The 8,759-nt window shown below is 46.6% G+C and overlaps 1 long non-coding RNA gene across 2 annotated transcripts; it reads right to left on the bottom strand.

Annotated features, from left to right (window-relative positions):
- Window positions 1–2,874: 2,874 nt before the first annotated feature.
- Window positions 2,875–6,363, bottom strand: LOC127342721 (uncharacterized). 2 transcript variants are annotated; one of them, XR_011755598.1, is made up of 5 exons: window positions 5,376–6,363; window positions 5,216–5,286; window positions 4,987–5,121; window positions 4,409–4,493; window positions 2,875–3,107 (listed from the first exon to the last, which is right to left on the bottom strand). It is a non-coding gene; the product is annotated as an uncharacterized lncRNA (long non-coding RNA). The 2 variants fall into 2 exon arrangements; XR_007876841.1 differs by having other exon boundaries at window positions 2,875–4,493.
- Between the last annotated feature and the right edge of the window lie 2,396 nt (window positions 6,364–8,759).

Consider the following 8,759-nt stretch of genomic DNA (forward strand, 5'->3'; position numbering starts at 1 on the left):
GTACTTTGATTACATCAAACGCCACTGCGTAAATGGGTGGTTATAAAGGTGGGATTAAATATCCGGAAAGTATGAGTTGAGGCATATGGATCAACAGTGGGATTTGTCCATCCCGATGACGGATAGATATACTCTGGGCCCTCTGGAACAGTGGGATTTGACCATGAGTTCTCCACCACCACCGCCACCACGTCGTCGTGCTGTCGGATTCAAGAGGAGGTACTACTTCCGCTGCCCGCTGGAACGGGGAGGTGGACGTCAACTTCATCAACACCGAATGTGTGACCGAGTACGGAGGTGCTGCCCGTTCGTGGCGCCGTGATCAAGATCTTCTACGCGCTTTTGCAAGCGGCAAGTGAACGTCTACCGCAGCAACAAGAGCCTCATCTTGTAGGCTTTGGAACTCTTCAAGGGTGAGTCTCGATCATCCCCTCGTTGCTACCGTCTTCTAGATTGCATCTTGGCTTGGATTGCGTGTTCGCGGTAGGAATTTTTTTTGTTTTCTATGCAACGAATCCCTACACTCACTAGGTTATACATTTATTCCCTCGAGCAGTTAAGTACTAAGAGTTCGTACTGCTCGGATACTTGTACTACTAGATAGGTCTACACGTGCTCTCCTCCGGAACCCTCCCCGGCTCCGTAGACTATGAGGTAGTCTACACCTTCGACACCTCCAGAGAGGTCTGGTTCTTCATAGCCGATGATCTCGGCTCCTTCAGGGTTGTCGTTGTCCTCCTCCAGACGGTTCAGACAATCTAAGCAGGGGATTTAAGAGTGGGATGAGTACGAGCGTACTCAACAAGTTCATTATAGAAAAGAGGTGTTTGATGCACTAGCTACGATATTAGACCAGAAAGTCTAATACCAATGCAGGTTTTGATAAACATTTCTTCAAGAGGTTGCTTTTATTTCAAAGAACTATGTCCATCAGCCTTCACCGGTTTACTAGAACTTCATGGAGCTCCTTTCCGGCCGCGTTCGTAGTTCCATATCCCGGAACAGGGAGTGACAGGTCACGGTTCTTTATACTTTGCAGAGGTGTGTTGCTTTACCCATAAGAGATCTTAACCTTGGTGCCAACCGGGCAGCTTTCCCGTCCACACTTCCTATGGTGTGAGGCCCGGTATAAGGTCTAGCCAATCATGTTCCTCCGCTACCTCGAACACCCACCCGTTGCTGCAATCTCCGACCCTGGGTCCACGCCGGTCCCATTATTCCCATATATTTCAGGGTGGACCCCGACCACGACGTCAATGCAGGGCTCTACCATACATTCCTACGCCGGCAGTTGCAACCCATGAGATCATGTGCACCCAGTAATGAGCATCTGTTGATGAACGAGAGGTGGAAACACTTTTGACTACTCCGTCCCACTCCGGATCTTATGGTTAACACGGGTATTACGGCACAAGAATCACTGGACGACATTTGTTGTTTAATCCTAGATGGATATAAACCCTTGCAATGGAACCTCCACCATATCAACACAATCCATGGTTCCATTTCCCACCACATAGTCATATTCATAGTTATGAAAATAGTGGTTTTGGTTTTTATGCAATAGTGATAAACATAGTACTTTGCAATTAATTTGGTAAAAATACTCGAATGACATGAGCAAGTGATGAACTTGCCTGAACACTGCAAAGTGTTGCAGTTGGATGGTGTGGACTGACCCTTGTCCTCTGTTTCTGAAAAATAGCATCATTGTCCGATAAGGGCAATGGTTAAAGAAGCATTTATGCATGATTCCAGTTTTAGGGTTTGTTCCCCCCCTTCCGATGTCTTATAATTTCATGTGAGAGGTTAATACTAAGAATAATTTAGGGATACTTTGTTTAGGGTAAAATACAACCTTGAAATGTTGTCAAGGTGTTTTTAAAGTCCAAAAGCATTAATGGACTTATTTTCATTATTGAAAATATAAGGTGTGATTTAAATGATTATTATAATCACCAAATTAAGACTTATTCTTAGTTTTATTCAAAAATTTCCTTTGATATTTTATTCAGGTAGAGAATTTTATGCTGATCAATTTTCATATTTTTAATTATTTTTTTAGAGCAATATTCTATTTTATAAAATTCTTTGAAATTCTCACTTAATTGGTTATTTTGGAAATGTCCAAAATGCCCCTGGCCCACTGTCGGGTGGTGAACCCGAGTGGGTTGGGCTCAACCCCGTTGGCCTGGTCCGGCCCACTTGCCGCCCTCACTTCCTCCTCTCTCTCCTCGCGAACCCTAATCCCGAGCTCGCGATCCACTGCGTCGCGCCGTGCTCTCAGATTGTTCCGGCCATCTCCGGCCGCCCCCGCCGGCGAGATCGGTCGCAAACGAACGGCCGCTCGACGGCGCGCCCGTTGATCCGCGTCGATCCGTGTTTCGCCGCCGCCATCGTTCGCCCCCAACGCATCTGCGACACGACCGTGATGTGCCGTGACGATCTCGTCGCCGCTGGTGCGCCTGGTGCTGTGGCTCGGCCGTAGGCCTCGCCGTGCCTGCGCTGGAGCTTCCGCGCTTCGGCGACCGTCTGGCTTGGCCATGGCTTGGCGCTGCCGTGGCCAGGCTGTGCCGCCGTACTGCCATGGTGATGGCGTGGTGCTGCTCCAGGTTAGTGCGCCTCCATCTTCTCCCTTTCTTCCTCCTCCTCTGTGCCATGCTCTAGTTACTGGTCTGCCTCTCCTCATGGAGATGCTGGCACTGCCGTGATGCTGTTGATGTGTGTGACGCCCCGGAACCGGTACCATGAGGATTCCAACGATCCCGCCGAAATCCGCACGATATCGATTCCGACACGCCCTCCGACACGACGTGCGCGACAAAGCACACGTGATGCCAGAGGAATTACCACGAGTAGTAACATTACAACAGGTTTACAATAGAGCCCACAAGAAACATATATTACAACAACGACTCCAACGAGTCAAGATACAAATATACAATACAAAGATCCAAATCATACAGAAGATCGAATACGTCCGAGTACGGACAAGATACAAATTGGACTAAGAGTCCTGAAGATAACCAGCGGCGTCCATAACCCTGCCCAGGCCAAGCCGGAAGGGTAACCTGTTAACGTCGTCTTCATCGAACATATCTTCATACCTGCCCGGTTATATCCCGTAGAAGCAGCAATAAGTACGGGTTCGTACTTAACAAGACTTCAAGACGTATAAGCATTCGTCAACCAGTCGTCCTTTGTACTTGAGGCACGCAGGGGACTTAGAGGACGCAAGAGGAACGTCATAGGCAATATGGTGGGGTTAAGCGGCAGCGCGCAAGCACTAAAAACCTATAGAGACACTCTACAACAGTCGTCTAATCAGAGAAGATGAGAGAGCGCATAACTAACAGTTCTATACTCTGCAAACATAACACAGCCGACGCTTTCCCCCTTCGCAAAGAAGTACTTACAAAGGCACTCACACTGTTGACAAGTTTTAACCAGTTATTATTTAGGTTGTTCTATCTTACTATGCAAGTTATTAGTATTGAAACAACAGGTGTAAGTTGTCTATGGTCGAGTCATACAGCTCCAAGTTGTCCATAACCGCGGACACGGCTTATCGATAAGATTGTAACCCTGCAGGGGTGCCCAAATGTGCCCACACGCACGCTCAACCCACTTACGACAGGTGGATATCACGACACGCACTCTCCTTCACTACAACAATGTCCAGGAAGCCACCTAACTAAGTTAAACCCGTATCAGAGTCCGGCCGTGCTCCGAAGCGGACTCAGCTATTGCGTCAGCGTACTAGGTGATCAGTGCCCAGCGGGATGACCACTTCGCAGCGGCTCCGCAACCTACGGACGTGCAAGAGACAACGGGGTTACAAGGCACACGGCTTCCCCAAAAGTAACATCATATCATCTGACCACAAAGAAACATGCTTGCACGCCCGGGAGAAGCAAAACAAACATCCAAACTAGTTGTGACCACTGGACAAAGCGGTAGATTCCGGCAGTGGTCGAGGGGAGACCCGGTAAGCATACCCACGTGTGGTTAGAGCGCTCAGTCTCGGAACAGATAACAAGAACTCGGGGTCCTAGGTTATTTAGGAAACACAAGTGAGCCGTCACAAAACGAGCAGCTGACCCACCGATGCCTCCGCTAAACAATTATCTACAACTAAAGTAACCATGATTCTTCCCAACATATAACCCGATAAGATAACAATAACGGTAACGAGATAAAACAGCACTAGCATGCACTACGACTCGCAAGGCAGACCCGATAACCAAACAATAGCCGTAGGAGGTGGTGGTGGCAATATGGGCTGCTTGAGGTAACAAGTGGAAAGGACACGTGACAAGAACGCAACTTAAGGATAGCATGAGGGAGAAGGCAAAATAAAATAGGTGAGCGACTCCTGCAGGGACAGGAGTATAGGGGAAATGCTTGCCTGTTAAAGCTTGCCGAGGGACATCCGGAGAACTTGTCGTATCTCACAGCACCACTTCGCGATCCTATCCGGGAAGAAGCAAATGCTGGACAAACAACGGATGCAAGTCTTACAACTACGGCAGAAGAATCGGCATGCTCATGATATGATATGCATGCATGACATGGCAAGGGTGATGCGATGCACTTATCCAATTTAATCGGAGTCGGAACCCCTGACACATAAATTAGGTTGGAGTTGCATTTTCTACCGTCAAATTTAAGGGTGGATTAGCATGGTACGACATGGCAAGGGTGCGCTACTTCAAAGTTAAACGGAGCGGGGAAACCATAGTCGGTGTCCGAAATACTCCGCATATATGTTAGATGGTATGCACGAACTATCACGTCACGACATGATGCAAGATGCAAACAGATGAATGGATGGCATATTCATGTTCCTTACATTTTTCTGAACAACTTTCATATATAACATTTTTTATTTGGAGTTATAGTTTAGGAGATATGAATTTATCAAGGTTTGTAAAAAGAATAAAATGGACAGAGAGGGACGGGCTGGATCTGGGAGTGGCCTGCTACCTGCAGGGTGCGTGAAGGGATCCGCGCGTGGGCTGGATCTCTCAAGGCCTGCGAGCAGCGACGAGGGAGCTTCGGCCGCACGGGCGACGCGTTGCGCCGGATCGATCTGGGCTAGGCCCATCAGCGGTGCCTGATCTGATTCAAGGAGGAGAGAACAAAAAGGTGGATTAAATCGCAGGAATTAGGATTTGAACACAGGACCTCCGGATCGAAGCAGAAGGGTACGAACCAGCTAGGCTGGTTGCTGATGTTGGCTAAGATGATCTCAGGCACAAAGTGAAGCATCTGTGAACGCCTGATCTGGAGAAAACAGAGATAAAAAGGATAGGTTTAATCCACACGCGTGGGATTTGAACTCAGGCCAAACGATTAGGGAATATAGGACGAACCAGTATGGTACTGTTTGGATCATGTCGACATGAGGGTGCGCAGCAACATGAAGAAAGTAGAGGCAGAGCTCACGGATGGCAGCCATGGCGGAAGATCCTGGTCGAGCATGGACCTGGAGCTCCCGGGCGAACCGGGACGAGGTACAGGGCGTCGAAGGTGCGCCCTGACTTGGGGAAGACGATGGAGGCGACGAGAAGGCCAGAGAGGCACCATGCCCGGCGGAATCGACGATGAACTCGCCGGTGGTCGGAGAAGAAACGGCGACCGCGCGCTCGATTTACGGGGTATTGACTCGATTCCTTGCACCACGACGTAGAGCTCGACGAGGCGGTTCTCCCGGTGTCTTCGGTTCGTCGAGGGGCGGCCGGAATCGATGGGACGGCGGCGAGGAGGAGGTGTACTGTGGGGTTTCTCCTTCGTTCCCAGAGAGAAAAAAGGGGAGGTGGGGAGAAGAGGAGATAGTGGCGGCGGCCAGAGGGAGGAATAGGAGAGGCGAGCTAGGGTTTCTGGAGGCCGAAAGATAAAGGGGGAGGGGAGTGGTTGAGGTGGGGCGCTCGGTGGTGGAGGACCAGGCACTCACACCATCATCGTGAGGAGGAAGGCGACAAGGACTGGGAGGTTCTTTTCCCACGAAGGGGTACGGGCCGAAATGGAGGGGAGGTGGAGTTGGGCCGAGGCCGAGCTGGGCTGCGCGGGGAAGAGGAGAGGAAGAGGGAATGGGCCAGGAAGAAGAGAGGAAGGCCAGGAAGATAGAAAGGGTTTTTTTTTCTCTTTTTCTTTTGATTTGAAAAACTGGTTTGAAACACAATCAAATACAAAAGCAGTTTTGAATTCAAACAGAGACAAGAGAGAGGAAACAAAATATGTTTTTATTTAGAAATAAATTTTAGTTCATAAAATCTTGTGGAAGATATGATGCATGATGCATGATGATGCACAAAAGAAAAAGAACAGACAAAATCTAATAGGGGTGCTACCCTGGGCCGTTACAATGTGCTTTGCTAGCTTGCGTGTATGCTGCGATGCTGTGCTGCTACCCTGGATCCTACTCTACTGCTCTCTTTCATGCCCTGCTGTTACTTGCTATCTACCCTGGCTTGCAGTAACTGTGCATCCATGCTGTTGTGCATGCTATTAACCCTATAGCTGCTTGCCATTCTTGCTAGATTCTTGCTCTGTGCTTTTGTTCATGTTATTATGCTTGCCAGACACTCAAGTGTGTTCATGTATGCTTCCCTAGCATGATTACAGTGTGCAATTCTTGCAAATTTGTAAGTGCCAGTGCTATTCTATGCTATAGCTTGTGCTTGATTTCATGAGTATGCTCAATTGAGCATTGCTGTTTGGCTTATCAGTGTTATTCAGTGATGAGTGATGTGTGCTCTCCTTGTGTATCTTGATCCAGTGACTCATCATGCCTTTGATGTGCTTCTGGATACAATCATAAATTATTTATGTGATTATCTGTGAAGCATCTATTGATTAACTGTGGCTACTTTATTTATATGATTTATGAATTAATGTCAGAATTGATTCTAGCATGCCTTAATAGGCTCTAGTAAGCTTCTGATGATCTTGTGATCATCAGTTGCTTGTAGAAGCTGTTGTGCTCCATCTTGTGCCTTACTAGTGCTCAATTTGAGATGTGTGTGGGTCACAGACAAGTGCTGGTGTGTGCTGATGTTGGCTCAAGCAGTTGTTGTTGCTTGCAGTGATCCATTGGATCAACTGCAAGGCTCTGGTGTATTAATTAATTGTGTACATCATTTATCTGTGTAGCTTGGCAAGATTTATTTGATAAATGAGATGAACTGTTTCTGCAGTTATGATTCTTTAATTCAGTTGACTTGAGCTAGAGGGAAGCCAACACTTGTTGGGGACCCTAGCTCACTCTGAACCCTCTGGGTGATGATGGGTGGCTTGGTTGTTCAGTTTTGTGGTCGAGGTGGCCTCAACAGCAATTCTTGCTGTTCAGGATGCTCCCACCCCTGTTGGCTAGCTGTGGCTTGATGAATGCATCACTGGACAATCCCTTGTTGGATTTCCAGTGAGCTTTACTGTTGATAAACAAACATAGACACAATCTGTCTATCTGTCTGATGGCTTGCTGGGCTTTAGGTGTTAGGTGATTTTTGGTTGAACAGATAGAGTCATTCCTTGATGGATTTCTCTGGTTAAACCACTACTTTGGTTAACCAGTGTTCCCTTGGTGATTTCCTGTTTGATTCATCCATGTTTGCTTGCACCAACTGACACAATTGCCAGATGATGACACAAACATGGTATTCTACCCTTCTGTGCTCCTGTGATGCATAGTATGCTTATTTATGAGCAAAACTATGGTTTGCTCATGTTTATTTGGTATACCTCACTCCAGCTCCTAGAAATGGGTGTTGGTGTAGAGGATTTGCTTCTGGTTGGATTTATGAGCTTGCCCTGCTCCTCCTGGCTTGCTGGTGATGCTTGATTAACTTTTGGTGATTGTGGAATAGGTGAGACAGCTCTGGCTGTTCACCTGTTCTTGGTGTTCTTGAGATGTTCTTGCTATCTGATGACTTACTCTGCTGCTTGTCAATGAATGAAGCTAGGGTTTACTGTGGAAAAGGTTTTATACCATTCCTGCTTTGTTTCCCTGGTCGACAACAAGGCCTGTCACTACTTGGTGACTCTCCCTGTGTGTGTGTTGCTGTTGTGCATGCACACCGCACAGTGGTGTTGTGTGTGTGTGTGCCTGATGCTTTGCACTTGGCTGAGAGTGGATCAGCTCGGCAGAGCTTGGTATTATCCACCATTTCCATTTCTTTCTAACCTGCCAAGTGGCTATGCCACTTGGCATAACTTGTATTTGTTGTGATTTATGCAGGGATCAAGATGATGATCAAATGGACATGAAGATCATCAAGTCCAAGACTAAATGAAGATTAACTTGTAGTGTTTAGGATAGAATCTGACATTGTACTTTTCTTTTATTTTCTTTTTCTATTTTGCCGATTCTTGTAATGTATTGTAATATTCCTTTATTTCAATTTGTGAATAATGTAAAGACAATGTATCTTGTGTGATAATCAATAAAGCTCAAGGTTTTCTCTAATGAGCTTTACTTATTATTTGTATTGTTTAGATTGTGTATTATTTATAATTGTTTATTGAATTATCTCAAGTTTAAATTATGAGATATCTATTTGATGTTTGAATTTGAAATTCAAATTCAACTTTAGGTTTGAATTCAATCATGCAACTTAATTTTGAATTCAATCATGCAACTTAAGTTTGTGATGCAATATCCCTTCTCTCTTCTCCAAAACCCTAGTTTAGTTGGATAAGAGCAAGTTTGTCGCACTCTCGAAACCCTAACCCTGTAAGGTGTCGAGAGAGAAACTTGT

This window comes from Lolium perenne, chromosome 3, assembly GCF_019359855.2.
Source record: "Lolium perenne isolate Kyuss_39 chromosome 3, Kyuss_2.0, whole genome shotgun sequence".
NCBI lineage: Eukaryota > Viridiplantae > Streptophyta > Magnoliopsida > Poales > Poaceae > Lolium > Lolium perenne.